The sequence below is a fragment of the Homalodisca vitripennis genome, chromosome 2 (genome assembly GCF_021130785.1).
Source record: "Homalodisca vitripennis isolate AUS2020 chromosome 2, UT_GWSS_2.1, whole genome shotgun sequence".
Lineage (NCBI taxonomy): Eukaryota > Metazoa > Arthropoda > Insecta > Hemiptera > Cicadellidae > Homalodisca > Homalodisca vitripennis.
In genome coordinates, this window is record NC_060208.1 from 104,991,324 (window position 1) to 105,016,126 (window position 24,803).

Here is a 24,803-nt window from a genome sequence, read left to right on the forward strand (position 1 = left end):
AAAAAGTCCCTCAAAGTGTACCAATTGCCTAATAAGAGTGCATGCAATGCATTTAGATCATTGTTGTCAATGATGGTAAAATTTAAAGGAATAAGTTTAATCTTTAATTTAATTTTTTCACAAACAAATATACCTAGATTAAGATGGATTTTTCGGCAAATAAGCAGTTACATTACGTCTTTTATTTACATTGTGACCAAATCTATCCATTTTGAATACTACAAGATTAGGCTCCTACAAAAAACTAACATACATGATATTTGTATGCTATTAGTTCTTAAAACACGTAATTTGAAATAGAATTACTAGATTTTTATTTAGACTAGCAGATACACGAGGCTTCGCTGGCAATTTCGCAGCCTTTCCACGTGTATAAGCAATTCTATTTCGTGTGAATTATATTTTTGACTCCAATGTATAGTTTGCCTTGTTGCCACGATCAAGGGAATATGTCAAAAAGTGAATATTTATGGTCATTGCAATTTAATCCGTTCTTCTGTAATTTCTTTTGGCTACTGTTGAGTTTACCTTTATCCCCTATCAATAAAATATACACGCTCTGGTTTCAGAAGCCTATTTCAAAAGACAATCAAGATTGGCTTTATAACAGTTTTCAAAATTTGTAGTAAAAGTTATATAGCAGCTTTGCCTTTCATATCTTCATTACAATATTGACCAATTTCTTCACACTTAATATGTGCAGTTAACAGTCTATTTTTAGTAAAACTTCAAAATTTTTGTATCGGATATTTTATTATTGTGTGGTCAACAGAGTATTGAATTAAATGAATTAAACATATGGTTGTACTGTCAGAAAACAATGTTTATATAGAACATATGATTAAATTTAACAGGCTTTATCAATTAATAACATTTGTTTGATACAGTATTAGAGACCAGTGAGGCGTAGTACGTAGGGTTTAAAAAATTAATTATATGCAGAAATGTCAACGAGAGGGGAGTAAGAATGTCCACATAAAATTGCAGTACTATCGGCGCAGTATGTTTTACGTGATTGAGTAAAACACACACATACCATTAAATCTGTATGTAACAGTATAGATATATAGCTTTAAAATAAAATATAATAACTATTTTTCTTGTACCAAATGTTTTTAATTTTAAAGTTAATAAATTTTGGTCAACCTTGACCCCTCCAAGACAGTTTCATTACATCAGTTCAACAAGGTAGTTTATGGGTAGTAACAAAACGTACAGAAAATATAAATAATATAGAATATCATTAATTATAAAGATAAAAAACATTCCTAAATTAATAAATGAACATTATAAATTTCTTGAAGAAGTGGATTTAATTGTTTTATTGAAAGTAAACTAAATGCGTTTGATATCCTTTCATATAATGTGGAATATCCAAAATGATTTTATTGTGTTAATATTCGCAGAGGTTCTTGCAATATATTATTGTCCTCCTAACTTTGATGTCAAACTCAAATTCAATATTAGAACTAGACGCGGGCGGCTCTTGCTGGTCGGTCTCGGAGAAATGTGATTCCCGGACAAGATCCCATCTCCTAAGCCGAGGAATTCTATTACCAAAGACGCTTCTGCTCTCAAGAAATTTACGTTCCCTCGAAAACTATTTCGTCACTGAGTTGACATTCCCAGACGGACACTTAAAATTTTAGAAGTAACAAATTTTTATACCTCAACTATGCATGTAAAACTTCTAAATTTTAAAAGTTTAGTCTAAAACTGATCCCCCTTTGATCTTCAAAAAACACTATAATTTAAATTAGAAACCCTAATAATTATCATGTTAACGTAACTACTAACGTAGAAACTTAATAAGGTTTTATCATCGATATTTTTACGTATGAATATTTATTTTCGGAAAACATTTATAAAATGATTTTAGTATTATATATAATTCAATCTTGAAATTGAGACTGTTTGAGTGAGCTTTAGTGACTCTTCAGTCAGCGGGATAAAGATTTTCTTCTATACATATGTCTCTGAACTCGTAGGATATTTCGAGAATGGACTTTGCTATGTATTTAAGATTTTAAATGAATATTCATTTCCACATAATGTAAGATAGGATCTGATGATGGTGCAAGTCTTTCCATGGGATGTCGCTAAAAGCCAATGAAGTCTCCCATTCATGAGGATACCTAGAAAACGTATCGAACTACAGACTTGAATTTTATCCTGAAACTTCATTTCTACTTGGGCAAAATTGAGTTTAATGATGATGATGCATGTTTTACTCGGATTGTACCTCATTTTATCCTTACGGAAGCTTGTTACGTGACATGAGGTTTGCGTATTTAATGGTGTTTACGTCACCCTGGAGATGAAAAGCCGAGGGCTCACCTTGCTTCTGCGATTACGAACTGACGAAAGTCCGAGGGCTCATAGTTCCACTATGAGCAAGAACTGATGGGATGCTGGAGGCTCTACGTTGCACTGCCACTGAGAACTGACGAATGGCCTAGGGCTCAACGTTCCACTGTGAGAAGAACTGACGAATGGCCGAGGGTTCAACGTTCCACTGTGAGAAGAACTGACAAATGGCCGAGGGTTCAACGTTCCACTGTGAGAAGAACTGACGAATGGCCGAGGGTTCAACGTTCCACTGTGAGAAGAACTGACGAATGGCCGTGGGTTCAACGTTCCACTGCGAGAAGAACTGACGAATGGCCGAGGGTTCAACGTTCCACTGTGAGAAGAACTAACGAATGGCCGAGGGTTCAACGTTCCACTGTGAGAAGAACTGACGAAAGGCCCAGGGCTCAGCTCTCCACTATGAACAAGAACTGACGAAAGGCCGAGGGCTCAACGTTCCACTTTGAGCAAGAAATGACGGAATGCTCAGTTCTCTACGTACCCAAATATAAACTTATACATATGACACAGATATCAAAATTTGGCTGTCGCTTTCGCTTACATAAAGCTTGTGTTTTTCTTTGGTTATGGAGGTTAACTAGTCTCTACACATTTCTGAAAATACAAAAGCCATATTGTATTATATTCTTAAAAAGAAATGTGTTACTCAGGTTTTCATCTGAAAATAAACTTCTAGCATAAGGCAACATGAATCAAATTCTGGTGGAATCTTTTGTTTCCATAAACTCCGTGCGTTTCTTGAGATGCCAACATTAACTCATTCCAACTCCTCTCGTAAAATTAAAAAGCCATATTTTTTACATATTTAAGTTCAAGAAGACTTAAAATTATGGAAATGCACTTTCTAATTACTATTAATTTTTCAACCATGATCCTTTAAAACTACTTGTGGAACATTTCTGTTTCCTAGGTAGAGCACGGCTTAAGAGATATTGAGAGGATGTTAGATTAGATCCTTCATCAAAATGAGACAGGCAATATGCACAACACCAAAATGTAGCCTTTTTGATAAAATTTCAGAAAATGGGTCAGTCAATGGTATTTTGGCAGTTTTGTATGAAAATATAACAGGACATTACTGTATAGCCTCCTCTATTAACCTGACCTACCTCAAAACACATCGGAATCTGCAACATTAAACAAAGCATATTTACAGGATCTTGCATGAAAAGCGAGTATTCAGGAATTCATTAAACACAAGGAATGTGATCCGGAGATGGGAGGCCAAACACACTTTCCTCTCTACAGCAATTAGCCGGGACCCCGAGTCACCGCAGCACACCACACCGTATGTCACCCACACACATCCCCCTCCCCACCCCCACCACAACCACTAGTCGTTATATTATGTTTTCTTATAAAAACAGTAAAAAGCATTAAAGGTGGTTACAATTAAAATATCTAACCTTGATCATTAAAAATTACGACTTGTAATATATGGAAGAGTTAGTAATCGTTATGACCATATCATCCCCAACAAGAAGTATGTACATGAATCCAACATATTACTTTCAATTGTATTTTAATATTTAGGCTATTTTCAGTAACAAAAGTTTTTCTTGTAATGCTAAATTTAAGGAAGGAAAATTAACTAATTTATCTGCAAGTTCTATCGAACAATAATTTTTGAATTAGGTACGTCATGCCGATAGATTTGAAATTAAAACTAACATCATCATCTGTTTGTATATATGTATGTTAAACTATATCTTACTAAAACTATACTTGATAACTATACTGTTAACTATACTTTATTGAAAGATTGGTATTTACAATTTATAATATCAAAATTTATAATAATTTATACAATAATTATATATATATATATATATATATATATATATATATATATACATATGTATATATAAAGATGAAATTAGACCAAAACTCATCAAAATTTAAAGATAGTTATGCAAAACGTCCAACTATACTCACTCACTCATCAATAATTCTCCCTGTATATCGGAGACTTTAAATTTGGCACACACGACACACACACACACACACATACAGTAAATATATATATATATATATATATATATATATATTATATATATTATATATATATATAATATATAATATATATATATACACTTATATATATATATATATATATATATATATATATATATATATAGTGTATATATATTATATATATATATTTGGATGCATCAGTTACTTTTGATCAGTGGTTCACCTTGCCATCAACAGATTTAAATCTATTATCAACTTCATTGTATTCATTGTAGACGATGGTCATACATAGTGGACATAGATTGCGCATAGTAAAATCGGTCATCCATAATATATACGGCGAAAAACTTCTGGAGACTGCTGAATTATGAATGACATAAACCATATATGCCTGGTATCACAATAGGACAAAAACTTTCAAATCATGGTACAACAAAGATTATTTTATTATTATGTTTTTCGTGAATATACACATTTTGAGATAGTATCGCTAATGTTATATTCAAGTGGCTATATTGGAATTATAAGAACCAATATTCATAACTTTTTGTTTTGTAAAGCCTTTCGATAGCAAGGCTATATTCCTCACAAAATAAAAAGTTATAAATATTGGTTCTTTAATTTCAATCTAGTACTTGAATGAAGTATAGCCAATACAAGCTACATCTTCAAAATTATATTCAAATGTTAAATAAAAATGTAAAGAAAGTATGTAAATATGCAGCTGTTGAATTTTCGTTTGTAATGGAATTCCCAGGCGCGAGCCAGTTGGAAAATAAAGCGTGATTCCATCAGACAACCCTTACTCACCCTTCCTCCTCCTCCTCACCCTTCACATCCATACATCAGTCAGTGTCTGTCGACAGCTTATTGCGACAAGGATCATCTGTTTACATATAAGTTCAACCATATCACCCTTAGATAACCCATCAGTCAGTGTGTCTCAGTACTTCAGAGAATGATTTATACAACCCTAGTAAAAATTGTTGCTTTAAATTACGACTGATCCTAAATTAATAACAGCGAATTAATATAAAATCATATTATTTGACCATATACAACAAATTATCCTGCTCTAGTGCGAACATATTAATTTTTTATAGTCCTCGTTCTAACATCTTGAAAGAAAACGTATTCGATGTATGTTACACCTTCTTCAAATACATTATACTAAAACTAAAATATTATAAATAAAAATTAATAATTACTAAATAATATGGTAACTTAAAAAATAATTGTAAATATACTAAATAAATATTTTGATCATCGCTGTATTTTATTACAGGTATAAGGAAAACAGATATAATTGCATCGTATTGGTGCAATGAAAGTAAATCGCAACAGTTATTACGAATGGACTTGATAAAGTCAATTAATTGGTGATTTATAACATCCAGTACATTAACTTCAAGTTCATCAGTACATTATATCGAAATCCATATTATAACAAGTTAGGAGTACGCCATACCGTGTGCGTGCAACAGGATATGTTGAGAGTGCTTGTAACATTTCAAAGCTATAGATCAGAAATGATCTGCGGATAGATAGATAAACGACAAATGAATTTTAAACCCCTCTGGTATAAAAATGATCATTTATGTGAGCCTTCTGAATGACAGTCTTCGAGACGCTCAGCCAAAATCCATGGTTGGACATGGACCATCATAGAACTCATTCTTTGTCTATGAAGAAATTGATATTCATTCAAAGCTTAGTGTTTACATGAAATCTTTCTAGAAACATATTATTCATTCGCGCTATATAAAAGAGTTTGTTTATTAACTTAGGTTCCGGTAAGCTAGGAAAGGTAGTACAACCCAAGAGTACGCTAAAATGAAAACTTGGGACCGAGTTTTAACATTAACTTGCCAATTTATTATTTTGTTTCAGCTCTATAAATGAAAATGACACTAATTTGGTGAATATAATTTAAGTCTGCTTATTAACGAATTTATTCATTCTCATCGTCATCATGGTTACACATAAGATTAATGTGAACATATTCGCTTACGCTCAGCTAAATCACAGCTAATCAATGAGTGTCATGGGCCATCATTGAACAGATAGAGAACAGATGACATTTTTCCAGCTCCTCTAACGCTCAACAATACATATAAAACATAAACATACAACATTATTAGATTGTATAATACATAATTACAAATAATAATATCATAGATAATTAAGTATTATATAATTTAATGCAAATATAAATTATTATTAAGAGTATGGCAACAGTATTCCATCTATTGATTCTTTAAGCACTTGCATTCAAGAATATAATACAGTTTGCTTCCCCTACCAATTATTAACTGCTGCATACAAAGAACTGAATCTTAGAGATCAATGGAACCTGTAAATATGAAGTTGTACGATTATTGTGAGCTACATTGATGTCACTAGCAATATCATACCTTTATATAATACATGGTTTAAACAATTGAAAAATCATTTACAGAAAATATTTAAGACAATTTGTTATTAATTTGTTTTTGAAGCATTCAAAACAAACATGTATTTGACCAATTTAAAGCGTTTATATTTGTATACTAGTATAATATACTTAACAGCACACGTAAACCTAAAATAAGAATAGGCCTACAGGACGCACATTTAAAAAATACCAAAGATACGTACTATTTAAATATATATAATCTTGAAAAATTAACATGATAAAATATGAAAGTATTTTACATGGAATGATGAGAAATGAGTATAAGATTAAAAATAATAAACTGTGTCTTAAGATATGTTGTTTTTAACAAGAATAGTGTATAATAGTATAAATGTTGTCTTGTTTTGGATCCTTTTACAGTTCTTGATGCTCGTTTAGGTTATATTAAATACCGTTGATTATATGGTAAATTTTTAAAACTGCTAAATTTTTAAGAGAAACCGAGACCTTTTTGGTATTTGGATACAACAGAAATCTACACAAAATCACAATAGAGTAATCTAAACCGTAAGAAACATAAACATTTAATTAAAAATGGACATGCTAGTGATAAACTACGTTTTCTAAGTTGGAATGAACACATGTCATTTAATGTTCATCCAATCCTTATGAAAAATCTCCAATATTTTGGAGTAGAAAGTTTCTATTAAAGATGCTTATACATTCATGTTATGAAAAAGCAGGAATTTTTATACCCCAGAGTGTATTATAACTTAGTTGTAAATAACATTTTATAACTGAAATAAATAATTTTAATTAAATATTTTTCACTTGTTGTACTCTAATATGTCTAGTTCATGACGGCGTTTTATGTGAGCAGCTTCAACTTTAAAAAATCAACTGCTTGTTACGCCTCTAAACGTATTGCAGCAACAATAAAAGAGCTATTCCCGGACTCATTCGAGTAAGACTCTTAAGAATTTTGTAAGCAACAGTGAGGACTGTACTATAATGTCATGTATAGTCCAGTTCAAGACAACGTTTTATGTCTGCAAATTAACCTATTAATGACCAACTGCTTACTACACTCTCAACGTACTGCAGAAGCAATAAAAGATTCATTATTCAGGCTAAGTCGTGAAAAAAACTCAAGAAGTTTGTAAACAACAGTGGAGTCTGTACTCTCATATGTCATGTACAGTCTAGTTCAAGACGGTGTTTTATGTCAGTAGGTTAATCTATCAATAAGCAACTGCTTTATAAACTTTTTAACATATTGCAGCAGTATTAAAATTATCATTCTCCACACTATGTCGTGAAGAGACTCTCGACAAATTTGTAAAGAACAATGAAGACCTTACTCTTGTACGCCATGTACAGTATAGTTCAAGACGGTGTTTTATGTCAGTAGCTTCACCCATCAACGACCAACTGCTTCCTAAACCTCTAAACGTACTGCAGTAGTAATAAAAGTGTCATTCTCCAGACTAAGTCGTGAAGAGACTCTTAAGAAGTTTGTAAACAAGAATAAAGACGGAATTATAAGGTATTACAGTACATTATCTGTAACAGTAATAACGATCTAAAATGTATTTGTGCTGTTTTTATTTGGTGGTATGATTACAGAACCAAATGGAGTAAGTTTTAAGTTTCATAAAATACTACATTAAAACACATGAGATGATTACAACCTAGGTTAAATTTAATAAATGATACCAGTGTGCTGTGAAGTCAGGAATTACAACTATGTTGTGTGTAACTCCATGCACACTATCATGCACTTAATAAAAAAAAAAAAAAAACTAGTACTTAAAACTAAATAAAAAGAATATATCATATAGTATCAGTAATTAATAATATTTAGAGTTAAACATACTTACGTGAATTTCATGAATCACACAGTAAATATTTCAGAAGTTTTTGGGTGTTAGTTTAAAAATCTCTGCAAATATAAGTATTACTTTTTTGGCACGTCTACTCACAACCACTTTAGTATCGTTATGAAATTATGAACTAGAATTGAATATTGAAAATAATGAGAACTATACAATGCCAGGGTACATAATGCTGCGTAGTGACAGCCTTGCAGTCTTAGGCGGGGTAGGAGGTGGCGTTGACACCAGGGACACCATTTTATTTGATGTCTCTGAATCTGTAGCCCCTGGTATTGAAAATATTTTTGTATGATGCATAAGGTGAAAGGAGTTAGACTGGGAGTTTGTTTTGTGTACTGGCCACCTAATGTAAGGTATACAGGTACATGTGTTTCGGCTCTGTTTTACTCTCTATTTGTGGATCTAACTATTAAAGTGAAATCGGTTATGATGCTTGGAGATACCAAAATCGATCTGAAAAAAAAGGGGGTCACGAAACGTGCTACTTATGCCGGATTTTACAAGAGTACAATCCAACTCATCAATGAACCGACAAGAGTGACGGACAAGTAGTCAACCGAAATTGAGAGGATCGGTGTTATTGATGCTTCTGCTATAAAGAACCAGCAAGGAAGAAGAATAACAGACCATACACTTGTTTATTGTTATATTATATGTAAGAATGATAAGATAAGGGCAAAAATTGGAAGTTATAAATACTTTTCAAAGTTTGACCCAGAAAAAGCGATCGCACGAATATCAAAGGTTAACTGGGAGTTTGAAAAAAATATTGAGTGTGTAGATAGTTTATCTATAACAAGCAACATCAAACAGATCTTTCACGAGCATGTCCCGATGGTTTGTAAAAAAGTGAGTAAATTGAAAACTCCATTGAGAAGTGAAGAAATACCTGACATAAACAAAGAAAAAATAGGCTCATAAATAGATTATAGAAGAGAAGGAAAACTGAGAAGAAAGACGAATACTACTAAAACTGCAATCTGGCTTCCGAAAAATTACAGTACAGCAACAGCACTATAGAGTTTGTTTTGTGACCTTTACGAGCATAAGATGGTAAGAAATTTAGCTTAATTGTGGCACTTGATTACTCTCAAGCATTAGATGCTGATTGCCAAGTTGAGGTTTTATGGATGTGATGATAAGACTGCGGCCTGGTTCGAGTGCAGGTCACAAAACTGGGGAGTGAAAAATCAGAAAGCATTCTTCTCTTAAACAAAAGCATAAAGCATTTGAAATCACAATATTTTGTCTATTTGGGTATATTATTATTTATGGTAGGCTACAATTACATAAATATATATTTATACAAATTGACCTCATTGTACAATGTTAGATACTAACAGTTGTAATATTGTCCTTGTATGAAGTTATTGTGGTATAGTTTGTATTTAATCATTTAGCCAAATATTTGGTAATAATGCATTTTGAAAGAGGTTTGCATTTTTCATGATTTATGTAAGCAAGAGATCCCATCAAACTTTACGGTAGGAAGAACAGTATTAGGACTAAAAAATGAAGAACAGAGGTGTCTTTGATCGTGTGGTACGATGGATTGTTCTCCCCATTACAATCCCTGTACGCTTAAAGCTTACTAGTGAAATTTGTGAGATTTTATATTTATGCTACAAGTCTTGTTGCACAATACAAATTGTATAGCTACTGTTTATATCCTAATAAATATGTTAACATAAGACAGTAATTTGTACTGAACTCAGTCCCAGATGGAAATGGGATGCTCTGATAGAATCTGGTGACCCGTGTCAAATACAAAACCGTTGAGAAACACTTCAAAACAGTCTGAGAACGAAGAGCTCTTTGCTGACGTTTTATAGATGTACGTGCCCGCCTCCAGGGACACAGGTCAAGTGTTGCCTGCTGAAAACGATCAGGAGTGATCTAGAGCAAAGGTCTACTCGGTTCCAAACTATTGTTCTAAATAACTATTAGCCGACATAGATTAGATATATAACTGGAAAAGTTAGACAGATATTTCGTAATTTTAAGGTTATTGTAACTTTTGCATAAACTTCAAATTGCAATATTTAAAATGTGCTTTGTGCATAATAAGCTTTGTTTGGAAAGTAATGAATTATATTATATTACTTGCCAAAATGATTATATTATACTATATATATTTTTAATTTCATTATTAGGAATGCGCGTTAAAATAATAATATAGTTTATTAGAGATTAAATCAGTTTAATCATTAAAAAAAACTTAATATATCCACTAAAAACGTTGTTTATTATTCTTATGTGTGAGGGAAAAACAAAGATTACATAATTATTTGTAGTCTTTTCGAAACAAAGAAAGCACTAGAGTATCATCCTTAATCTCAAATAAATTATATAATTTTTTAACATGCATTCGTAATAATAAAACTCACAAGATATATAATATGATAAGTTTCGCTAGCAATATAATGTAATTTATTACGTTTTAAAGAAAGCTTATAATGCACAAAGCATATTTCAAATATTGAAACTTGTATTTTATACAAACCTTATGATAACCTTAAAATTAAAAAAAGTATTTGTCTAAATCTTTTCAGTTATATATCTAACGTATATTGGCTAATAAATATTAGTAATATAGTTCGGAACTGAATAGACCTTTAAAAGATATATAATAAGTTTCGCAAGTAATATAATATAACTTATTGCGTTCCCAAGAAAGCTTATAATGCACAGGATATATTTTAAATATTGAAATTTGTAGTTTAAGCAAAAGTTATAATAGCGTTTACAACAAAAGAAAATTGAAAGGGTTAAGTGGCGGGGACGTACACAAAGGTCCACGTACGCCTGCAGACGTGTCCTCTCCAGGTTTATAAAACTTCAGTATTTGGACCAGATCTCTTTAGTGAGAGGATTCTAGTAGAATGTCGCACTCGCACTCACTCGCACACACTACATTGGGATTTTTTATTCTAGGTTTAAAAAGCAGAATTTTATTTTATATATTATGCTTTTTACTTAATTTCTTCTCTTACTAGAAACTACTACTTCCCGTGTAAACCTAGATCATTTTATAATACACGATTGTTTTAGAGCATAACCAATTAAGAAATGAGTTGTTCTATATTATTCTAAGAAAATTTTCTCTCTGTATTCCAAAGAGGAAATAACTTGCTATGTAATTATTGAAATATTTTTTTAAAATGTGCATTGTTCTTATTTTTAGTGGGAACACAAACGTATTATTTTTTAAATATAGTATACATTTTTTGGCTATGATGTAAAGCATTACATATCTGTATGTATATTTAGTATTTAGGTAGATTTAAAATTCAACAAAATGGCCAAATTGAGTATTTTGTCGCATTCAATAAATGTTAGCCGTTTCAGTTAAAACAATTGCCGTAACAACTACAGACAAACAGCAATTAATGAACCACATCACATTTTTACTTTATATTGGTCACTAACAACATTTCCCATTTTGTAACGTAACATGTTTCTAAAAAGTGCCACGTTTTATAATATGTAAATCAGGGAAGCCTTTAACAAATGGAGGTTATCTTTTAAAATGCTAATCCGGGCCACTTCAAACGTTGTGGACTTGTTTAGAGTCCGGCCACGCTCCGTTATTATAAACATGCATACAAAGCACATAACAAAGTGACACGGCGTAGCTAGTCACGTGACCAGCACTGGTAATTGTCACGTCCACTGTGTTAACTAGCCGCTCCACCCCCTCCCTCCCACCATGGCAACACTCCGGGCCGCGTCCAGTATTATATTTTTATCATTTTAATATGAATATTTACTGGATTACTAAAAACAGGCGAATTACGATTATGCTGCCTTCAACATATGATTTATACCACCAAATTTTGATATAGCTAATCAGAAGAAACTATCGAGATCCAAGAAACAAAGTCTCCAGAAAATTCAGGAGCGTCGAACCTTTTATGAACTAATATAAGTAAAGAAATAGTTTATCTTCACGCCAATATTGTTAATAGTACTGAATTATATCAAAAACTGTTTCTCCACTTCAACCCTATAGGAGTATATACAAGTTCTGAATCCAGGCAGGTTCTAAGAGACCGATCAGCAAGGACCCCCTCGATATTGAATTTGAATTTGACGTTAGAGTTAGATATATTGCAAAAACTAACACATCAAAATATTTTAAGCATTCAAAGCATAAAACGCATTTAGTTTACTTAACAAAAAATAATTATATCAAATTTTTCCGCGAATGAATAATATTATAGGTTGAATAATTAAATTTTGAGTTGTTATAAATAATTGGTATTCGTTAATATTTATTTTTTGAGTAAGCTAGGTACTATCCTTAACTGCCTTGTTAACTGCGATAACTTTTGTAACGTAACTGGCCGGGTGGGATCTAGGTTGGCCCCAATTTACTATCTTTTTAAATTAAAGCAGTCATATTATTCACGAAAAATAGTTCATACATTTTACTGTTTGAAGCATATGTCTATACTATCATATAATATTAATATCTGATTTTAGATGTTGCACTAAGCGGAATATGAAGTGTAGCTGAAATCAGAATTCGTGACAATGCCAGTAGGGTCGTGTGGCTGATATGTAATGACAGTAACATCAAAAACTGATTGTGTCTAAACATGGAAAGTGGTACAATTTTAACGAAAGTATAGTGTCAGTAGGGTCTTGATATATAATGAAATTGACACTGATTATGTCTAAAAGTTCGAAAGTGGTTCGGTTTAAACGGCAGTATAGGGGTAGTAGGTATTGAAGCTGAAATGTAATGACAGTGACATCTAGGGCTGATTGTGTTGCATTCCGATGTACTTAAATATGCATGAAGTTGTGGAGCTTGTGCGTCAGCATTTTACGGGATTGTTCACGGGGTTTAAAATAGTGAGTGAATTGATAATACAAAGTTAATTATAAGAGTAAAATGCACAGAACTGAATTGCATATACTTCGTAAAACTCTTACCATAGCATACTGCTAATTAACTCTTGTGATGTAATTAATGTGCCTTTATCAGTAAAATACAATTGTCCCAGAGTTATTACTCTTTCAAGAGGACATAATCAAATATATCGTTTGTAATCGTGTATAATGCCTTGCAGGCGTTATGTTGCTATGTATAAGTCATGCAGCTACACAGAGATAAATTTTATTACTAAAACTTTCCGTAATAGTATTATTTTGTGTAAAATTAATCATGCAGAGCTACAGATCTAAGGCAACAATATATTTCTCAAAATTGTCATTTTGTGTAATTTTCTGATAACTTAGAATAATTTTCGATCTCCCTTATTATAAGCGTGTATGTTAGGAACTTATACATTACAGTATGTTTACCACATTTATTTAGGATTTTAAAATTTCAATATCATACTAATCTATGGGGTTTGTAATGTTTGAAAGAGAGCGGCTGAACTACATCTCTAGGCATCCTTTAGTAAATGAAGTGTTAACTATATTTACAATGATTAAAATTAAAGTTATTTAACTTTTACCTTCCTAGTTTCCTTTTCACAAGAAAGCACCTATCAACCAGAAATTACACAAATTATCGTTTAAATAAATTAAATTATAAATAATAGTAATAACCAACTTCACTAAATATGTTGCAAAGCATAGAGCTTGAGAGAAGCTAAACAGATATGATTTTTTTTTCAAATATTCCAAAACTCCATAGAAGGTTTTTATTGAAAAATAAATATTCCCCAGAATTGTTTTGGATTCCAAATAATAATATTCATGAATTGTAATCCAAATTACGCACTAAACAGTTGTTAACATTTGGAGATGAAATCTATGAAAGACGCCGAAACATTGTTTAATTCTAAATTTTAGGACATATCAAGTCGGTGCTTCATGAGTACTACGCATTGTGCAGGTAGCTAAAACTATTTAGTGCATGGAAATTATAATTAAACGCTGCTATAAAACTCATTTGAATGAAAACACTCTTAACATTTGCACAAAAGGTACTCGAAACTTGTTGGTTTCATTGACTTAAATAAAGTGGTTAGGGGAAAAGCTAATAATGGACACTAAACATGTCTCAACGAGCCATTCTTCCCCAGACTACAGCCTTGAAAACAACAGACTATAATGATATTCTCACCCATCTCCTTATGCCAGAAGTAGATTACAAGCGCCGGGAGTAGACCAATTTTAACTGAAATAGGTTTCTAAGACATTTCTATGTATATATATCTACTGTCCGGGTAAATAAAAATCAACTACGGCACCAGAGTCATTTTAAGACGGATTACAAGGACCATAAGTTTACACTGTTTGACCGAAGTAGGCTACTCAGATCTAATTATGTCCGTACATATTTTCTTGAACCATTATGGCACAAACGATATATTTTACTAGAACATGATTAAAATGGCCGAAGAAAGTAGACTCTTTATCAAAGTATACATATTTTGTCCGAAGTAAGCTACTCAGACTTAAGTATATACATACATACTTCTTATTACAGCACATTCTGCACTAGCCAATATAAATCAATCTACACTCAGGTTCATTAAATAAAATAAGCATATTGAAGTATTAAAACTTCCCATTGGGATTCTCTAATTGCTACCGTATTAGACTACCGTCAGTTCAATTCCACCTTCCTATCGTCTAGTAGATTGTATATAATGTGTTGTAACAAAATACGTGTCATTTTAACTTTAATACCAACTATATTATGGGTTCATATTTAACAAATCAAAGTGTAATAATATCACTAAATTACGAGTATAATTTATCCAGTGCATCTTACCTTACATTTTTTCAGGTTAACTGTCGCCGGTGATATCAAAATGGTACATAGCAGTGATACAACAATATCAATTTTTCAGCTTAATAACAATATAAATAACACAGCGTACAGGTTTAAAAGCTCAAATAAATAGCATGGATAAATAAATTGTCTACCGCAGGCAATATTGTTGAGTAAATTGTTTGTGTTGATTACCGACCGCGTAAATCACCGGAGGGTCGGTGGCTGCTGATAACCGCTAGCTGTGACCGATATAACCCATCGTAACTCCCCCCCCCCACACCGGAGTCTGAATAAACCGCACAGTTTCTATAATCCTCGCAATTATTTTAGGATAACAATTACAAACGACTGCACTTCTTATCTAACGTCTGGGATACGCTTATTTACGAGCATAATACATTGTCAACCACATTTAGAGTTATTTTATAGATAAATAAACCATATGAGTACTTATCTAACGCTAATAATTTACTTGTGTGTAAAACTATTTCGACTGAAGAGGCTCTCACATTTGCTGAGACGTCGGTTGAAAGATGATTCTCCAACTTTAATTAAATCATATCAACGCTTTGCTCTATCAGAAATCTCAATATTTATGTTGTTACACTGCAGTGTTTTCCACGATATTTATACTACAAGTTATTGAAATTTCCTTGCAGTACGAAAATCCTGTAAAAGAATAATGGTCTTTCCATAGTAAAGACACTCTAGCTGACATGCGTACAACGACGACAAACACAAATAACTTATCACGATCAATAATTTTTGTCACGATCTAGTTTCACTTAGGCACATCCAGTAACGTTAAAGATATATAATACAATTTCAGCATGACAGTCTTACCTTTCAATGCGATGTCACCTTACACTGTTTTACAACCCCGTTCAATCTGGGAACAGAATCCACACACTGTATATCTAATAATACAAACTTTAAATGATCAATATATTTTGTACACAAAGCTGTTAAAACTAAACGGCAATAGAAGCACTCCTTGCATATTAGTACAGAGCAGAAATGTTAGTTTGGGACCTGGCACACACGTATCAGCCAGTATCTTAATCTAGAGGCTTAGAGAGCGTTGACAAAGCCGAGTGTTTGATAATCCAGGGAAGTTAATTGACTGAAGGGTTTTCCTCTGTTTGGAGTTCACGTACAAGACGGTTGTCTTTACATTCATATTTAACTTTCAACTTACTCGTACTCGTACTGGATAATTTATAATAACTGTTTTTAATCATTGCTTATTTCTCGAAAAAAAAAAACATTTATTAGACATCGAACAGTTAAATAATTAATCAAGGATCTACCTTTTGCCTTTTATCCCAACATACCTGTTTTTATATTGTACAGTAAAATGCGTCAAAACAGTTCAAATCAAAGTTGATCTTGGCTTACAAAGAATATTATTTTTGCGTTATGTTATATTTGAGGTGATAATACATGTATAATATTTATCAAACAATGAATTGTTTGCAATCTTTAACTAATAAGCTATCGTATGTTCTACGGCCATTAAACAATCTTTTGTGATTTGTGTCATTAATGATGTTGCTGACTAACCCATTGTTATTAAAACTGTGTTTGAATATTTTATGTCCCGTATATGTTGAATTTAATAGAAACGTTTGTATATATAATAAAATTATATACATATAGACAAGTATTGGAAAAAAATTTGAAAAATTTAGTTTACTAAGATGGGTTTTTAATAATCTGTATTAAAACATATCGATAAAAAATCGTTAATAATTTATTTCAAAGCAAAATTTTTGTTATTATACTACATATAACTAACTCAAATCATTACGTGTATATATTAAATGTATATACCTAAGCATGTAACAATAAAGTTGCCAGGACAACAACAACAACAACAAAACAGTTCTTGCAGGCAAAAATTAATGAATTACACTCTTGATAAAATCTTAATTTCCTTATACTAAAAGTATTACCTGTTTTATTGCTTTGTTAGATTATAAATTACTTATATAAAATATTCTGAGACGCAAAGGAGTTATACCATTACATTTATAATGAATAAAAAATCACATCAAAACTAAGATATTAGAGAGAGAAAATTTACATTTGAGAAAAATCTTTCTTCTGCCAAGCTCGGATTAGACAGGAACAAACGTTGCTGAGAAATTTCAACTCAGAGCTGGTAACACCAATAAGAAGCAGAATTTGCTAGGGTCTACACTTAGTTAAGAAAATGTAAGGAGACATCCACCAGTACATCCGAGGTAACATCGGTGTGCTGAGTGTAATCTAAGAGTGTATATTGAGATAATAAGCTCTCGGTAGTGTCGGGACGTAACAGAGCGAGCTGTCGGGAGGCGGAAGTGTGCATAGAGGAATGACAGCTTCATTGCCACGTTGTCCATGGCTGCAGCAACTGCGAGTGTACACGCGTAGATCTGCTCAACACCTATAACCTGTTGTCAGCCTGCCAGTGCCTCAATTTCCACCATTTTCTCTCACAGTGAGTGATTTACACATGAGATTTATAGCCAAAAAATCAGCCTACTTTGAATGATGTCATAAAGGAAAAGATTATTACAGCAAAGAGATTGATATTTAAGGATAGTCTGCATGCATTTATAATCTAATAACCTTAAGAGATGGTATCGTGGGATCCAATGTATATTGGTGGTAATTGAAAACGAAAGCCCTCCATACACAATGAAGACCACTTTGTGAACTATAAAATTTTCTTAGACAGCCCTCGGAATAAATTGTCTACAGGACCCTATTTAACCCCAACGCCCAGTGGGAGCTTATTTACCACAACTTCGCCGTTGAAAATATCGTTAGGAAGCAGGATCTTGCAATGAGTGGAGTGCACTTCAACAGAAGATGTGTCACCCGCTCAGGAGTGTGTCCACCTGTCCGTGGAGGCTGCCTCTAAATGCAGTGGAAAGTCATGAATTAATCAAATTTAAATGTATGCTACTCGTTTCAATTTTCAGTCGACTTGTTAACGATAGAAACCATCTGTGGATTGCTAATGTTCTATATGGTTCACAATGTCCTGTTAAACTAGAAACCTCAAAACCTGAGTGAGAGCTTGTTGTTTGTGAGGGGTGTAGTTTAGCATACGTCATGACTATCTGCCTAACCTTTGGAAATTAAAACATGAACCGGAGAAAGAGTGAAGAGTGGGAACGAATGAAAAAGAATGAAAAAATAAAAGAATGAACCCTTTGTTCTAAAAAAACTACGCATGTGGATAATTTAAGTCTAAACTGAGCGAAGTTGTATGAGATAAAACGCTTATAACATGAAGGTGGAGCTTTATTCTCATTTTTTTTATATTAATTATAATATTTGTTTTAACTTTATTAAGAATTAGAGTAGAACTCAATATTTAGTTGTATATATATATATATATATATATATATATATATATATATATATATATATTATATATATATGTTTGTGTGTTTGTCCTTTATGGAATCGTGAACTATTTGACCGACCTTTATGAAAATTTGTATGTATATGTATTTTTCGATGGAGAAGGTTTATATTCTATGCCCATTGGTGTAATTCGCCACCAGGCAGTGCTGAAAAACATAAAAGATTTCAAAGCGCCTGCAAGTTATAAACTGCAATCACGACACAGTTACATATATTAAGTAGCCAAAAACTATTTGAAGGCGCTAAGATGGTGTATATTTGCCTTAAAAATAAATTATTGATTGAACTTAAAACTTGAATAGAAGACCACTTCATATTAAAGTACATGTAAGGATACAAATATAAAAACATACACTATTGACAGATTTTCCTGATCGTGGCAACAAGGCCAAATCTACATCGGTGTTGTAAACATAATTCGCTTGAACCAAAAGTGCTCAACCACGGGCAAAGCTTACGATAACCGAGCGAAGCCGCGGGAAACAGCTAGTTGAATATAGTAATTAAGAATCCAAGTAGAGTTCTTGGTGTTTAGTTTTGTGAATTTTATCAATTACTCATATTTAATTATATTATAAACGTCAATTAGTTTTAAGCGTTCGAAAACAGTAAATAATTATTACAGAAATATAATACATAATATGAATATGTAATACGTAATAGAAGTAAATGTAAATGAATGTAGATTTTATTTATTAATGAAATAAGCTTATAAACATGCAATAGAGACATTATTTTTTTAATATTTTGATAGATTTGTGCAATAGTTTTTCTTTCTTTATAAGATATATCTGTAGAATATAAGGCACCCTACTGGAGTATATGAGTTCACGATCCGGTGAAGCGGTTTTTGGGGCACACAACTAAACGAGTTTGCGGATAATAACAACGCGTTGTGGCGGGGCGCGCCAAATATTCGCTCTAAAATGTCACATGAATACCACGGGCTCGGCGCGCAGTGTGTTTATCGCAATGTTGTAGCCACACACACACACACACACACACACACACACACACACACACACACACACACCCATACCGTATTATTTATAGATTATTCCGTAGATTTATAGATTATCAAATGTTCCCAAAAGCTGTATTTATAAAACTAAAGTAAGGATACATCGCGGTCACTTAAATAATATTTGACTTGAGATGCATATTAATTTATTATTTTCTGGAGAGAACACCACGTATTTGTACTTATCAATTACATTAATCAATTACATACATATACAACAATCAAAAACGATTTATTAGCAAGGAAATGTTAAGCTGATGTTCAAATAATCTGAAGGACTTTCAGGCAAACTGTAAATAACTATAAGAAACGTGAAGCCTTTGTTATTTAAACAGAGAGTTATTTAGAATTAATTAGGGCCAAATTAGAGAATGGGAATCCTATAAATGTTTAAATTTTTATTTCTATTTATTTATCTATACCCACAGTAATGTAATTTTAACATTAACATATTTTTAAGTATACTTAATAAGATAGCACTCAATCATAATATATATACAATAGATTCATTCCACATGATGACAAATTAAAAAAATAAAACATTGAATATAAATACATTGATAATACAAATACCTTACTACCCACTAACTAATTTATAACTATTATACATAATACAGTAATAACAGTAAAAATACAAACATTAAAAAGTTAACAATAATAATAAGGTGTTGGCGTTGACTATGTCTAGAAGGTCGCCTGACTATGCGCAACTAAAATACTAATTACAAAAAATCCTAAAAAAGCTATTCTGTACCTCAGCATTTATTGAAATATAATAGTGTATTAAGAAACCCTGACACATGACCAACAACGGCAAAAGCCTTAGTTATCTTATTAAAAGAGAAATTGAGCTCATTTTGACTTAACGGAAAATAAAACTTTTCAAAGAAATAAAAACAAAGCGGAGATTGTGAAAAGATTATGATGAAACCTAAACTGATATTAAAAGATCATATTAGGTATCTAGAAAGAAGTACAGTAGACCTACAGTAATGAACTAAGTTAGTGTACTATATTACAATAAAGAACATTAGGTCGAACGTTATACGGGAATATACAACTTTTTTACAATATTTCTGGAAATTTTTTGAACAATCGACATTAGTCTAGCTATCAAAATTAAATTTATATGTTTTTATAAAGGAGATAGCTCTAATAATCGTCAAATATGTTGTGAAGAGGGTCTGAGTTATAGAGGAGTTAGTCAAGATAGTGGATAGCTCAAATCATATTCCTTGAGGAGTAAAGAAGACCAGTTTTAGTAAAGTAAAAAAAAAATCAGTTTTAATACTCTTTTTGAGAAAAGTAAATGCATCTAGACATTCAAAGGATTTTTGGAAGGACATTAAATTAAATATATTAACTAGAAATGGGTATAACTTAGATTGAACAGTGGCAGGACTGGCCTGAAGAAGTTCATTTAGATTTTAATGTGAAATTCCTTTTTCTTCCAGGCTGTATGTACAGATGACCTGAAGAACGATATAGAGACCCATTGCGCTTCGAAAAACATGGACAACGACACAGCGTGTAAGGAGTAGAAACGGATATTACGTGAGTCTCACTGTCCTCCGGATATCATTAGCATACAGTTAGAATTATTCGGGGTTCAGGATATGTACTGAGTCAATTCGTCATCTAAAATCTCTAGTTGTAAATCTCTCCTACCTATATCTTCACACTGTTGGTCTCTTGGTCTTATAAACCGAATGGTTCTGAGTGTAATTTTACAATAACTAAGAGGTTTATTAATCACCTTTCTTTCTCCTTGTTATCTATCAGACCACATGATTCAGAGACTCGTATGTATTTACTTGTATGTTCATCGTGTTCCTCAGATTTAAACACTCTCGAATTTCTCCCACCAAATTATTGGAACATCGTTCATTAACTAACCGAACTGGTAACTTTTTATTATTTAATTTATACTTATAATAACATCTTAAATATTTCTTTATATAACAGGCAAAATTTGTATTGTTTTAATAAAATTAAAACTCTATTACTTAAATATACAGTTCAATGTAATTGTTAGTTCTCTCATTATTATTTACTTTTAAGTAATCTTTTTTTATTTTTAAAACAACTGGTTTCCATAAACTCAGCTTTTTTATGAGTTAAAACGTGTACATCGTTTCATGTTTCACTTTCAAATTTGTGTTATCCCGATGCTAACTTGGTAAAACAACCAAAAACATGAGTCATAACAGGAAATGCATACTGTAGGACACCGATAATAATTGTTGTGTTTTTATCTGAACATAAATGCTAACACACTTGTTTTTTCTGCATTTTGAGATAAATGTGGGTGTACACGTTCACAAACGCTAACTGGTACACTAACAAACAATAAAGCACAAAAAACTGTTCGTTTATGTAAAATAGCTAAGTTTGTGTTCAATGAGATGCCCCTAACCATAGCGGTGGGCTGATAAGGCACGGCTGTTATGTGTAGATGAACAGCTGTAGTGGCCATTAGGTGACCACATCAGCACTACAGTGCCGCTAATGTGAGCGCTTCACTACCGTCACTTGTTACTGCCGGCCTATCGTGGTTTGGTTACTGATTATTCCCCGTTTTCAAGATCAATTCGATTGCTCTCCAAGTGATTGCTTCATTATTATTCGTAATACGTTTTGCGCTCCGATTAATGTTCTGAAAAGACAACAGGGCGAGCATAATATATGTCAAATAAATGTAGATTTTCCGCACAATAAATGCGATACCCTCATAGGTCGACTTTAAGGTATGGTAAATCGTCCTTAAACGTAGTGTTCGTTCAAAAACAACTAATCAATCAAGTGATGCTGTTGAAAAATTTGGTTTTTTAAGATTTGCTTTAATACATATCTTTTGTATATTATAAAATTGAAATGACAACCTACTTTTAATAAATACGGAACTTCACTAACATTTTCATCGAATCACTATATGCAGGCCTACAATAACTTTTTCAATGCAGTTTCACTATGTACTACGCTTAAACAATTATTTTGTCTATCTCCTAGGCTTGTTAGATTCATACCACGTCAAAACATCATAAGCACAATCAAATTCTAGAAACATGTCGACTCTCAGTCAACAAGTGTTAAACCTAATGGATAATAAGAAGAAAATAAGAAACACAATGACTGAGTGGAACTGGTATGACTGTTCAAAAGATCGTGTAAACTTTGTAATGCTACATTGAAAGAATCCTCGTAAATGTAAATAAGAAATTCAAAGTAATGCTATTCAAAGAATTTCACTGATTCTTTCTCCATATATTCCACTTGAACACCCACGATTTCAACCTTCACGATTCAACCTTTAACTTTAAAATTAAATACACAAATACTTGTGATACCTTTATGTATATATATATATGTGTGTGTGTGTGTGTGTGTGTGTGTGTGTGTGTGTGTGTGTGTGTGTGTGTGTGTGTGTGTGTGTGTGTGTGTGTGTGTGTGTGTGTGTGTGTGTGTGTGTGTGTGTGTGTGTGTGTGTGTGTGTGTGTGTGTGTGTGTGTGTGTGTGTGTGTGTGTGTGTGTGTGTGTGTGTGTGTGTGTGTGTGTGTGTGTGTGTGTGTGTGTGTGTGTGTGTGTGTGTGTGTGTGTGTGTGTGTGTGTGTGTGTGTGTGTGTGTGTGTGTGTGAATATATATAATGGTTTATTACTTATGTCAGTATTTTAGATTTCAAGAGCCTATATGCACATAATAATAGTTTATAATATTTATAGAGGTATTTAATAATGAGTAAATAGATGACAAAACATTCCAGTATGAGAAACAATACAAAATTTGATGATAATAATTACAATGTGTCAGGTTAGTATATTAAGCTCTATAGCATTTTTTACTCGCTTTAGGTGTTAAATATTCAGTTTGGATTTAAAGATAGCTTAAGTATAAACAGAAAATTGATTAAAAACTCCCTATATATCCAGTTATAACTCTAGTATGAACAGAATTTTCAAGTAAAACTTTGATAGCTTAATATATTGAGTTGAACTAAAACGCTTAGCTATTGAACTAAAACCTTGAAAATACTATTATTTTAGATACCACTTTAAATTTGTAGATAAATAAAAATAATATTTACAAATTTAGCTTTTTACTGGGCCAATGCAAAACCCTTATAATTCCAGTCACCGAACGAGGTGTTATAGGATTTATGAGGTACTAACAAAGGCTCCTCATAACGAAACAACAGGGAGTATTAGAGTGTGAAAAATGTGGGACAAGGCTGCCTTTGATCGTATGATGCATTGTTCTCCAACACACAGAGACTGCTTGGTGCCTCCACATTATTATGGTGTACGGTTTATCTGTATACCGTAAGTGATTTAGAACAAGAATGAGTTAATTGTAATAACTTACAGTTCAGTAGATCCAGTCGGAGTAACGATCAGTGAAAACAATGTGAAAATTGCATTTAAAAGTAAGAAAAGCTAATACTATATTAATGTTCCTGTTCTTAACAGTTACTTTTCGCACAGCAACTTTTACTTTTTAGAAGGATGAGTCGTTTTAAAACAGTAGTGATGTTAAAATTATGTGAAATTAAGCAAATGCTAAATCTGTATTATTTTAAAAGTTCTAGTGAGGAGAGACCACCAATATACAATAATGGTATTCCGGCTATGCTGGAGAAATTATTACTACGACTACGTACAAATCTATTGCACGGATATTTAATGACTTATTTGAAACTAAACAGACAGATTATATTGAAGAAAGATTTACAAATATAAAGACTCTTAGTTCTTAACGCCTCAATCTAAGCTTTTTGCGCACCTCAATTTCGCTAGTAGGGCCTTCCTATCCCTGTATCTTCAAACAGATCCAATAGCTGCTGGCCAGTTCTGACGTCAAATTCATCACCTAGCTGTGAGGTTATATATAATATGGTTCTTATCCTAACCTCAAGCCTCTTACAATCCAAAAAAAACGGAACTATTAAGTTGAGAGTAATTAACAATACGTTATAGTAGCAGTACATC

The 24,803-nt window shown here is 32.3% G+C and overlaps 1 long non-coding RNA gene across 2 annotated transcripts in view; it reads right to left on the reverse strand.

The window, feature by feature from the left end:
• Positions 1-24,803, reverse strand: part of LOC124354500 — a 151,851-nt gene that overhangs the window by 37,929 nt on the left and 89,119 nt on the right. For both annotated transcript variants that reach the window (XR_006921688.1, XR_006921687.1), the window contains exon 2: positions 16,220-16,265. This is a non-coding gene — a long non-coding RNA (uncharacterized LOC124354500). The remainder of the gene's footprint in view (positions 1-16,219; positions 16,266-24,803) is intronic.